This window comes from Orcinus orca, chromosome 17, assembly GCF_937001465.1.
Source record: "Orcinus orca chromosome 17, mOrcOrc1.1, whole genome shotgun sequence".
NCBI classification, from domain to species: domain Eukaryota; kingdom Metazoa; phylum Chordata; class Mammalia; order Artiodactyla; family Delphinidae; genus Orcinus; species Orcinus orca.
In genome coordinates, this window is record NC_064575.1 from 41,604,922 (window position 1) to 41,618,397 (window position 13,476).

A 13,476-nucleotide genomic window follows, 5' to 3' on the forward strand; every position below is an offset into this window, starting at 1 on the left:
ATTATACATATAAGGCCCTATAGATGCTACCAGAAAACTACTAGAGCTAATCAATGAATTTGGTAAAGTACTAGGATACAAAGTTAATGCCCAGAAATCCCTTGCATTCTTATACACTAATGATGAAAAATCTGAAAAGGAAATTAAGGAAACAATCCCATTTACCATTGCAACAAAAAGAATAAAGTACCTGGGAATAAACCCACCTAACGAGACAAAAGACTTGTATGCAGAAATGCATAAGACACTGATGAAAGAAATTAAAGATGATACAAACAGATGGAGAGATATAACATGTTCTTGGAATGGAAGAATCAACATTGTGAGAATGACTATACTACCTAAAGCAATCTACAGATTCAATGCAATCCCTATCAAACTACCAATGGCATTTTTCACAGAACTAGAACAAAAAAGTTTCACAATTTGTATGGAAACACAAAAGACCCCGAACAGCAAAAGCAATCTTGAGAAAGAAAAATGGAGCTCATGGAATCAGGCTCCCAGACTTCAGGCTATACTACAAGTCTACAGTAATCAAGACAGTATGGAACTGGCACAAAAACAGAAATATAGATCACTGGAACAGGATAGAAAGCCCAGAGGTAAACCCATGCACATATGGTCTCCTTATTTTTGATAAAGGAGGCAAGCATATACAATGGGAAAAGACAGCCTCTTCAATAAGTCGTGCTGGAAAACTGGACAGCTACATGTAAAAGATGAAATTAGAATACTCCCTAACACCATGCACAAAAGAAAATTTAATATGGGTTAAAGACCAAAATGTAAGGCCAGACACTATAAAACTCTTAGAGGAAAACATAGGCAGAACAGTGTATGATATAAATCACAGTAAAATGCTTTTTGATCCACCTCCTAGAGAAATGGAAATAAAAACAAAAATAAACAAATTGGACCAAATGAAACTTCAAATCTTTTGCACAGCAAAGGAAACCATAAACAAGACGAAAAGACAACCCTCAGAATGGGAGAAAATATTTGCAAATGAAGCAACTGTCAAAGGATTAATCTCCAACATGTACAAGCAGCTCATGCAGCTCAATATCAAAAAAACAAACATGCAATCCAATAATGGGCAGGAGACCTAAACAGACATTTTTCAAAAGAAGATATACAGATTGCCAATAGACACATGAACGGATGCTCAACATCACTAATCATTAGAGAAATGCAAATCAAAACTCTAATGAGGTATCACATCACACCAGTCAGAATGGCCATCATCAAAAAATCTACAAACAATAAATGCTGGAGAGGGTGTGGAGAAAAGGGAACCCTATTGCACTGTTGGTGGGAACGTAAATTGATACAGCCACTGTGGAGAACAGTATGGAGGTTCCTTAAAAAACTAAAGAAGTAATACCATACGAATCAGCAATCCCACTACTGGGCATATACCCTGAGAAACCATAACTCAAAAACGGTCACGTTCCACAATGTTCATTGCAGATCTGTTTACAGTAGCCAGGACATGGAAGCAACCTAAGTGTCCACCGACAAATGAATGGATAAAGAAGATGTAGCACATATATACAATGGAATATTACTCAGCCATAAAAAGAAATGAAATTGAGTTATTTGTAGTGAGGTGGATGGACCTAGAGACTGTTATACGGAGTGAAGTAAGTCAGAAAGAGAAAAATAAATACCGTATGCTAACACATATATATAGAATCTAAAAAAAAGAAAAGAAAATGGTTCCGAAGAACCTAGGGGCAGGACAAGAATAAAGTCACAGATGTACAGAATGGACTTAAGGACATGGGAAGGGGGAAGGGTAAGCTGGGACGAAGGGAGAGAGTGTCATGTATATATATACACTACCAAATGTAAAAGAGATAGCTACTGGAAGCAGCCACATAGCACAGGGAGATCAGCTTGGTGCTTTGTGACCACGTAGAGTGGTGGGATAGGGAGGGTGGGAGGGAGATGCAAGAGGGAGGAGATATGGAGATATGTGTATATGTATAGCTGATTCAGTTTGTTATAAAGCAGAAACTAACACACTATTGTAAAGCAATTATACTCCAATAAAGATGTTAAAAAATGTTTACAATTGTTATGTTTTCTTCTTGGATTGATCCCTTAATCATTAGGTAGTGTCCTTCTTTATCTCTTGTAAGAGTCTATTTTAAAACCTAGTTTCTCTGAAATTAGTATTGCTACTCCAGCTTTCTTTTGATTTCCATTTGCATGGAATATCTTTTTCCATCCCCTCATTTTCAGTCTGTATGTGTCCCTAGGTCTGAAGTGGGTCTCTTGTAGACAGATATATATGGGTCTATTTTTTGTTTCCATTTACCCAATTTATGTCTTTTGGTTGTAGCATTTAATCCATTTACATTTAAGGTAATTATCAATATATATGTTCCTATTACCATTTTCTTTATTGTTTTGGGTTCGTTTTTTTAGGTCTCTTCCTTCTCTTGTGTTTCCTTACTGTAGAATTTCCTTTAGCATTTGTTGTAAAGCTGGTTTTGTGGTTCTGAATTCTCTTAGTCTTTGCTTGTCTGTAATGCTCTTGATTTCTCTGTCAAATCCAAATGAGATCCTTGCTGGTTAGAATAATCTTGGTTGTACGTTTTTCCCTTTCATCACTTTAAATATATCCTGTCACTCCCTTCTGGCCTGCAGTTTTTCTGCTAAAAAGCAGCTGATAACCTTATGGGCATTCCCTTGTGTATTATTTGTTGCTTTTTTCTTGCTTCTTTTAATGTTTTTTTCTTGATTTTAATTATTGTTAGTTTGATTAATATGTGTCTTGGTGTGTTTCTCCTTGGTTTTATCCTGTATGGGACTCTGTATTTCCTGGACTTGGGCAGCTATTTCCTTTCCCACGTTAGGGAAGTTTATGACTATAATCTCTTCAAATATTTCCTCAGACCCTTTCTCTTTCTCTTCTTCTTTTGGGACCCCTATAATTCGAATGTTGGTGCCTTTAATGTTGTCCCAGTTGTCTCTGAGACTGTCCTCATTTATTTTCCATCTTTTTTCTTTTCTTTCTTTTTTTTTTTTTGCGGTACGTGGGCCTCTCACTGTTGTGGCCTCTCCCGTTGTGGAGCACAGGCTCCAGATGTGCAGGCTCAGTGGCCATGGCTCACGGGCCTAGCCGCTCCGCGACATGTGAGATCTTCCCGGACTGGGGCACGAACCCACGTCCCCTGCATCGGCAGGCGGACTCTCAACCACTGCGCCACCAGGGAAGCCCCCATCTTTTTTCTTTATTCTGCTCCTCAGCAGTTATGTCCACTATTCTGTCTTCCAGCTCACTTATTGTTCTTCTCTCTCAGTTATTCTGCTATTGATTCCTTCTAGAGTATTTTTCATTTCAGTTATTGTGTTGTGCATCACTGTTTGCTCTTTAGTTCTTCTAGGTCTTTATTATACATTTCTTGTATTTTCTTGATCTGTTGCTCCATTCTATTTCCAAGTTTTTGGATCATGTTTACTATCATTCCTCTGAATTCTTTTTCAGATAGGTTGCCTATTTCCTCTTCATTTATTTGGTCTTGTATGTTTTTTCTTGTCCTTCCTAATATTTTTTTTTGTCATTTCATTTTTTTTGTTGGGTGTGGCTGTGTTCCTGTTCTGCTGGTTGTTTGCCCTAAGGCATCCAGCCCTGGAGTTTGCAAGCAGTTGGGTTGAGCCAGGTCTTGGTGTCGAGATGAGGACTTCTGGGAGACCTCATACCAATTAATATTCCCTGGGATCTGAAGTTCTCTGTTAGTCCAGCACTTGGGCTTGGTACTCCCACCACAGGTGCTTAGGCCTGACCACTGCCCTGAGAACCAAGACCCTGCAGGCTGAGCGGATAGTCAAAAGAAAAAAAAAAAAAAGAGAAGAAAAGAAAAAAATCAACAAACAGAAAAGAGCATAACAATAACAAAGAATAAAAACTAAAAAAAATTAGAAAAATAAACAACAACAAAACAGAACAGCAAAAAAAATAAACAACATAAACAAATTTTTAAATTAAGTAAAAAAGTAAGAATAAAAATAAAAGATAAAAGTACTAAAAAAATTTAAAAATAAATGAAAAATAAAATAATAAAAAATTCCCTGGTGCCTCCTCTATCAATGTTCTTGCTCCGATGGTGCAAGAACACCCTACTCCCACCTCCCCAGTAGGCCTCCAAGACCTCTAGGGAGGTCTCTGGACCTGCTGTGTCAGCCCCACTTCTGTGTGTGTTCCTCTCACCAGCGTCTGTTACTGGAGCTGGCCCAGAGGACAAGTGCTGGGGCGCAGGCCTCCATCGGTGCACTCACAGGGGCCAGCACAGTCAGAGGAGGCCTTGGAGGGGGGCGGTACTCAACCCACCTGGACCCATGTGGCCAGAGGTGGCCCTGTCAGGGATGGTACTCAGGCTTCCAGGACCCACGCAGCCAGAGGAGGCTTTGGTGGGGGTGGGGCTTAGGCCTGGGACCCATGCAGACAGAAGAGGCGTTGGTCATGGGAGGGCTCAGGCCTGGGACCCATGAAACTAGAAGAGGCCTGGTTGGGGGAGGAGGCTCAGGCCCGGGACTCATCTAGCTGGAGGAGGCCTTGGGATCTGGGCGTTAAGGCCTGGGATCCCAACAGGATTGCCAGGGCCCAAGTGGGCAGGGGAGACACTGCATCCCCCTCCAATCCCCACTTATCTCCCCATCTTGAGTGGGCCCTTCTGAGCATGGGAACCTCTCCCCTCCTCCAGCCTCCCTCAGGGGTGCTGGTCCCAACCCACCTCCATTTTTCCTTGCCCCTCCCCTTCCCTCCCACATCCTACCTGGTTGAGCAAGGATTCCTCCCATCAACTTAGGTGTCTGAGGTCCCCCACCAGCATCTAGCAGGAGCCCTAGCTGTGAGGAGACTTGAACTCTGTGTCCTCTTACTCTGCCATCTTGATTCTGCCAATGTGTATATTTAAGGTACAATTTAAAATGTAATCTCTGCTATAATACATGTTTACATTATTAGACATAGTTAAATGATATTTCAATAAAATGAAAAATAGTTATATTTTTAGCAGTTGACACACAAAAAATCTGGTTTTCTTTACTCTTTTATTGCTTTCCTGGAACCAAAGGCACTTGAATTTGAGACACTTGGATCAGTGTTTTATCTTAGCAAATGAAAAGAAGAAATCTGGCTTTGCCCTCTAAATGCCTTTCAAATAATGACTGAAAGTTGATGATGACTGACTTCTCTCAGTGAGCACAGCCTGTACTATATTTAGCATGACAATGACCTTTGGTTAAGCAGTAGACTGCTTGCTTCTTCATTTACCTTTCTTCAAAATTGTTAAAATTGTTGGTGCTCCTTTGAAAATGCTGTACATTTTAAATAATTTGAAGCAAATATTGAATCAAAGATAAATCAGTTATATAATATGTACTCAGCTAAAGTAAGCATATTCTAATCTTGTGAATAAGAAAAACTCACATATAAATAATAATGTCCTTAATAATATTATGACAGTATCTCCTTTATTTGTCAACGTTCTTTGTACTTAGTGATCATGATTATTGATAGTGATTGTGATTTTCTTGATTAGAATATAAACTCCACAAGGACAACACTTTAAAAATGTTAACTGGGCTTCCCTGGTGGCGCAGTGGTTGAGAGTCTGCCTGCCGATGCAGGGGACACGGGTTCGTGCCCCAGTCCGGGAAGATCCCACATGTCGCGGAGCAGCTGGGCCCGTGAGCCATGGCCGCCAAGCCTGCGCGTCCGGAGCCTGTGCTCCGCAACGGGAGAGGCCACAACAGTGAGAGGCCCACATACCGCAAAAAAAAAAAAAAAATGTTAACTGGAGTAGTGCACCTCACCGCCATGGCGGCGGTGCTGTCCAGTCAGCCGCTGGTAGTGGTAGCAACTTTCCCTCAGGAAGTCCGGTCTCCGCCTCCTGCTCCCACCCCACTTGCTCGGTGGCTGAGGCAGCGGTGGCGGCAACGGTTGTCCCTGCCTCTCCGCCTCCACCACCTTGGCCTACCCACCGACTGGCAACGTTGGCGGGGCGGGGGACTGTAGTTGTAGACGGCTGCCCCTGCCTCAGAGAAGATACCACGTTGAATGAGCAAAGACTGAACTTTATACAGATACCTTTTGTAAAAGGCTTATAAGGAATAGTGACATAATTTGAATCGCAGTGGATTTCACATTATGAGGTGAATGGGAGTGGAGTATTGGACAAAAAAATAGATTTTTTAATCTCTGCATCATGGTTTTTAGCTCTTCAGTTGTTGCACAGTCTATTTGGGGAAAGTTCATGCTAAAAAACTGAAGCAATTAATGGGTGAATATGATCAAATTTCTCCATCAAGTTCTCAACCTGATAAGGAGAATCCCTTGTCAACCTAATGAAGCATTCAAAGAACACATCTGACTCTTTTCAGGATGAACTTGAAGATTATATCAAAGTGCAGAAAACCAGAGGCTTAGAGCCAAATACTTGTTTCAGAAAGATGAGAGAGGATTATTTGGAAACCTGTGGATACAAAGAAGAGGTTGATTCTAGACCCAGGTGTAGAATGTTTAATCAAAGACTCCCTTATGAACCCGTCCAGACCTACCAAAGACCATGCAATATTTCACAAGCAGTGGAGAAGCGGTTACCTCAGTGGCTACCAGCTTATGACAGCAGGCTGAGACTAGACTCCCTGAGCAACTGTCAATTCACCAGGGACTGTTTCTCAGGAAAACCAGTAGCCCTGAACTTTAGTCAACAAGAGTATAACTGTAGCTCATACAGTGTAGAATCTGGAGTTTACAGGCATCTCTCCTTAGAAAACAGTACCAGTGCCCATCAAACTAGTTATAAACAGATACATCAGAAGAGAAAAAGACACCCAGAGGAAGGCTGGGATAAACCAGAAGAGGAGCGGCCCAAGCATAAGAGGAAGAAAGCTTATGAGGAAATAGACTTAGACAAACACAAGAGCATCCAAAGAAACAAAACAGAGGTGGAAAGTCAGAGTCAGTACAGAAAAGCTTAAGAACTGAAAGGACAAAAAAAGCCAAGATGTAGCCTCTAAGAAAGAGGAATGTAAGCGTAGAAAAGAGAAAAAGGAACAAGCGAAAGAAAGGACAAGAAGAGGAGATGCTTTGGGACCAGTCTATCCTTGGATTTTGAAGCGCTTGCATTGGTTCTCCTGAGGTTAAATTGAAAAAATAGTTGAGGAGCTTGGTTTTACGATGTCCATGTTCATATCGCTCTTTTCATGTGAACAGGTACAAAGGCTAAGTGAACAGAAAACATTTAGTGTACTTTCTCTCCAACATGGAAATTACTTTTCCTCTCTTCTAAAATCATTACTACATTTTTCTTATACATAATGTAACTTCCCTTAATGAGGGTGGCTCTGCTTTTATTCATCAAATTGCTATGATGGTGGAAGTATTTTTCCCTCGGGAGGTCATTTATTTTAAATTGGAGGATTAATAGCTTTACAGAATCTATTTCTTGATTGGGTTTTAGTTTGGGATGGGTGTTTTTATATTCATTAGTTTTCTCTGTGAAGCAGTTTAGATTGATTTTCTTTTCCTTCGTTAGATCTAACTTGCAGTATATTTTCTAGATTGGAAAGTGGAAAATGACATACATTATAATAGGCTTAAGTTACATACAGTTTTAAACGTTTCAAGAAGTCTTGATACAAAATCAGTTTATATTCTGGAAATGTTTATAATATAATAAAGTTCTAATTTCTCCAAAAATATGTTAACTGTTATATCCTAAATATTCAGTAGAGTGCTTGGCACATAGTAGATAATAAATGTCTGTTGAAGTATTATTTAAGGATAACTGAAAAAAAAAACCCTATATTTGAATAATATGTATTAGCCAGATTAGGCTAAATTGCATTGTCAGTAATAAACAACATCCAAATATCTGTGGTTTAACATACAAAAGTTTATTTCTTGCTCCTGAAACATATTATTGTGGTTGACAGTGGGCTCTGCATCTGGATTGATGTAGGCTCTGCAGTCTTGTAGCAGCAACATTTGGATTAGAGCTCTCCACTCAGACATCATGGCAGGGGAAGAGAGAGAGACTTGAGAATCATGCACAGGCTTTTCTCCACTCATGTCTTTGGCCAGAAGTAGTCATATATCTTCATCAAGATGCAAAGAGGTTAGGAAGTGTTGGGAGCAAATAGAATATTGGATGAGTGTTACTGCCTCTGCCACAGCATGATAAATAAACCAGTGCCTAATTGTTACCTGAAGCTGCTGCTAGTAGCTGCTAGGATTATTGTTAGGCCCTTTAGTACATATTTCCAGATGTTAAAAGGACTTCATCCCCTAGGAGGACCATGGGGCAGGCTGTTATGTCACTCACTGGGGTTTCTGGAAATTCACAGTTGTGTCACATTGCTTATAATTTAGAGTGCTCTTTGAACCACATTTTTTTTTTTTTTTTTTTTTTCCCGGTACGCGGGCCTCTCACTGCTGTGGCCCCTCCCGCCGCGGAGCACAGGCCCTGGACGCGCAGGCCCAGCAGCCACGGCTCACGGGCCCAGCCGCTCCGCGGCACGCGGGATCCTCCCGGACCGGGGCACGAACCCGCGCTCCCCGCATCTGCAGGCCGACCCCCAACGACCACGTCACCAGGGAAGCCCTTGAACCACATTTGATTGACAGTACCACATGCATAGATTGACCCAAGGTATTGGACCCTATTGGAGGTTAAGAGGGTGGGTCTCCAAAGTGGATTCAGAAGTGAAATCTGAGGGATTATCTCCCCCTTTCAATGGAAACTCCTCTTTATTTCCCAAAATATGGATCTCAGAAGTAAGCATTATAGAAACCAGTCTAGTTAGGGATCATTTTGCTGGTTCTGCCAAGGATGCTGGAGTTACCCTCCACATTGATGGTATTCTTGGGACCATGGTCCATCTTTTATAAGGTAGCCAGATCTCATTCCTGGAACTGATATGTCTTACATTGACTTATCAAGGAATTTCCTTCTCTAAAGAGAAATTTCGTGTTAGCCACTAAGACAATACTGTCACTTCTTTACATGCTTATGTGAAGGCATGTAATGTTCTAATACATCTTTTAGGTCTCTATTTCTGAGTAAAATCTGTTGAATATATATAATTTAAGTTATTTTAGGCTATTATTTCCATAATGATGTGCATAGTCTACAAAATGATTCATAACCCTATGCATATAAGTTAGGAACAGAGTCATTCACCCAGTAAATGTTTGAGAAGCAACTCTGCATCAAGAATGAGGATAATTGATGATAACTATTGGATACACAAAGATGAATGAGACATAGTGACTACCTTTGTGATGCTCAAATGCTGGCTAGAGAAAGACATGTCAATAGATAATTCTGGTACATTGAGATTACTACTGTAAGTTAGGAGAAAAGTGATTCAGGGAAAGGATTGTTCCTCCCCTGTATTTTCAGGCTTTTCAGCCGTTGTAGCTGACTTTGAAAGTAGGTACTTCCTATCTGAGGCAGAGAATATTCCAAGGCAGATGGGAGCACTATGAAATATAAGAGGAGAAGCCTAGGTAAAGTTAAGGAGGTATAAAAGTTCATTACATGTCTGGGAACCTAGGAGAAAAACAATAAATTAGAATATTGTGTGCTTGTGAGGGAAGTAGTATACCTGAGTATAGAGATGTGTGGCTGCTGTAATAATGGCTTCTAAGGAGTCATGCCTCCTGGAAGACTCATTCTGTATAATCTCCTCTCATGTTGAGGCTTGACCATGTGATATATAGAGGCTGGACAAGCACTCATGCACAAGACTTGCCTGGTTGGAGCCCTGAGGCTGTCATGGATGAAGAAGCCCAGATTAGCCATTAGAGATCTCATGGAGGAGTAGGAACATGGAAAGAGATCCCAATGAAAGGGAGACTACGTGGAGAGAGAGCCCATGGAGAGGGAGACCATGTGGAGGGAGATTCATAGAGAGAGACCACATGTCTCATATCCCAGAGAGAGACAAGGACACACACACACACACACACACACACACACACACACACACACACACACATTGCACATGCAGAGAGATCCCATGAAAAGAGAGAGACCATGTGAAGATATGAGTCTCTGGAAGAATCCATCTCCAGTTGACAAGCAGGCTGAATGCAGTCATATGTATGAACTCAGGCAAAAATCAACATGAGCACCATCCAGCTAAACAACAAAATTGTGGAAAGTAGTAAACTTTGTAGTTTTAAGCTACTAAGTTTTGGAATGATTTCTTATGAAGCAATAGATAACAGATACAGAAAGTAACTTTATTTAGTTATTTATTCAACAATTATTTATTGAGTGTATTGGGTATCTCCTATGTGCCAGGAACTCTGATAGATCAAGACTGCATTTTGCAGGGCCTTTCATTTCTTGGTAAGGAGTCATCTTTTGTCTGTCCTAACTCTAGCACTACAAATGTCATTGCTATTGTTTAAATTGAGGGCTTCATCATATCTTACCTATTGTAATAATGTCCCAATTGTTCTCTCTTTCATTTCTGCTTTTCTCCAAAACACAAACATGATCTTTGTTATTATCCTGTTTAAATCTCTTTAATGGCTTACCATAACCTTCAGGTCAAATTTTAGACTCTTTTGTGTATATCACCTAATACCATTTATACCCTCTTCTCCAATGTCCAATAACTTGTAGTTCCCTAAATAAGCAATGCTTACCTAGGTATTAGAACCTTTGCACAATGTTGTTGTCTTGGCCTAGAAGGCCTTCTCTCATTTGTTTGCATGGAAAAAGCTTATATATACTTCCAGACACAGTCAAATCTATACACTTCTCTTCAGTACCTCCATGTGGAATTGCTCACTCTTTTGCATTTTATGCTACCACTGACCATTGCATACTCTAATAACATACACTTGCCACATTATGTTGGTATGCTATTTTCCCTTCTAGATTGTGAGCTCCTTGAAGGCAAAGGATTTTATCTTTTTTCCATATTTCTTACCTTTTTACAGTGAGCTCTTAATTCCTAGCATATAGTAGATACTCTAAAAATATTACTTGAGTAATGCCTTTATTTTATAGGCTGTAGGAAATCAATGACTATTTTATAGGAAGGAATTTTAGAAAATTAATCCATGCATCAGGGTGAAAGAGGGAAAAAAAAGGCAAATTTACCCATTTCTTAAACCATTTAACCATTTTACTTCCATGGTCAAGCTGAGACATGAGGATTGCCAAAACTAAGGCAGTAGGAGGATGGAGGAGGGGAGCTACATAAAAGATCTATCAGAGGTAGAATGGCCATGACATGGTGGAAACCTCCTAAATGTGGAGAAAGAGGAAAAGTGGATAATTGAAAAAATTTTGCCATTTCTAGCTTGGACAAATAGGTAGATAATGATGCCATTAACTAAGATAGAAAATAACAGAAGAGGAGCAGGTTTAGAGAGGAAGAAGGTTATAATTATCAGTATACTGCCTGTTGAGAGTGAATTTCAAGGTTTCAGCAACTCTCCCTGGTAAGAAAACTGTTAGTTACAATGAGGGTGACTCTATTGGCAGAAAGCTGGAAATCACCGTGGCACTAGAAAATCCTTGTGAAAGATGATCTGGTTGGACTAGTCCTCAGGAACTCTGACTAAAGGGAAAGGACCTAGATCAGTAAATTTCTCCAAAGCTGAATTTGATATACAAGCAGTTGGGTTTTATGCCACAACCTACAATTGCAATTTCTTTAAGAAAATTTATTGTCTATTTATACCTAAATAGACAGCAATAGTCCCATTTTAGGGATACTAAGACTGAGGTAATTCTTATTACACAGAATAACAGTGGTCACTGACTTAATTGGGCATGCAGTTGGTAGCTCCTACCACAGCAATGGCAAGTTAGAAATGATTCTTCAGAGATTTTATCCATGTATGACAAGACTGAAACATTGTCTCTTCTATTCTTCTTCAGTCACTTATTGTTTAATAACAATAATCCAACAGCTAGAATACCAAACTAGTATCCTTTTCCTCTGACTGGAGGTCACCCTTCCTGACAAGACTTCAGTTCTGTGTTTCTTACATCACCAGGGTCATAGATAAAGAGCTTCAAGTAATACGTTGCCTATGACAGCACCCTCCTCTCATGCTAATTGCTCTGGGCAAGTTGGCCTTCCTTTTACAATTTTTCTCAGAGATAATTTAGATAATAATGAATTCATGTGAAATCTGCTTACTAGAGAAGGGAGTTGAGAAATGAAACTATGTATTATTTCTTTAGAGTATTTCTTACTATAAAAAAGAGGCAAAATCTAACCAAATCAGAGTTTGTGGGATATCAAAAAATAACATGAAACCAACACTTCAAAGACTTGAATTTTGCAATAGTGTAGCAAAGAAACACTCGATGCATCTGCAAAGCAAAGTTAAACAGATCAGATAGAGGGGGTCAAAACAAAAATTAAGAAGGCTGAATACCAAACTTAGAGTCTGGATTTTAACATGGCTCCCAGTTGTATTGCTGTATGAATGAAAAAGAGATCAGAGACTTTTATGATAAAAGATACCAAGAAGCAGTAATATGTTGGTAACTGCTATTTTTAGTTTCTCTCTCTCACATTGTTTTGCTTAAAGTGACAGTATAGGCTCACAATAGATTTATTCTCCCTCTGCTAGTCACTATTCCAGAGAGACAGCTCATGACATTCTTCTGATTCCTATAATAGGTTAATGCTACAGTGAACTCTGGGGGTCGACCGAGTTAGCTCTCAGGGGATACAAGTGTCATCACCCAAAAAAACACTTACACAGCACCAACATATAATCCTGATGTAGCTGGAAGCCTGTGCATTAGCTAGGAGAATGCATCTACCTCCATCCCTATCGCAGAGACTGCACTTGGGATATTGTACACCAGTCTCCTTGTACTGTATCAACGAGACGGAGCATATCCTGTAACTGGAGCCTCAGCTGATGCTTGTGATAACTCAGGAACATATAACATCCACTCTCTTTGTAATTTGGGTAGCACTATGTTGGAGGCTAGTGATAAGTTAGGTGATATAGTGAAATTAAGTCCTTTAGGCAGTGCATATTTTATGTCAGTTTGTTCTGAAGCTGTGTTTAGTTTCAAGGTGAGTAGTCCTGGCTTTTCAATTGCCTGTAAGTTAAATCAAGTCAGAAATATTCCTTGAAAGAGTTGTTTTTATTAAGAAAAGCATGCCAATGGCTGTGATGAATACGGACAATATATTTCCAGAGAATGGCAAAGAGCACAAAGCCCTTAACATAGTCAATGGCTGTGAAACATTTTAAATTTGATTTTAGCTACTAATATAAATTCATGTTTTTGCTGTTTTAATTTTGTTTTTAAAACTTAGTTGATCAAGTTAAAAAATGTATTTTCCAAGAGTAGCCATGAGTTGATCGTTACAATAGTTTAATGATGGGTTTATTTTTCTATTCTACTTTTATTATTTTATTTTATTATTCTATTCTATTTTTACTTTTATGGGTTTTTTTAA

The 13,476-nt window shown here is 39.7% G+C and overlaps 1 pseudogene; it reads left to right on the plus strand.

The window, feature by feature from the left end:
- The first annotated feature begins 5,933 nt into the window (after positions 1-5,933).
- Positions 5,934-7,148, plus strand: LOC101274231 (lysine-rich coiled-coil protein 1-like; annotated as a pseudogene).
- Positions 7,149-13,476: the final 6,328 nt, after the last annotated feature.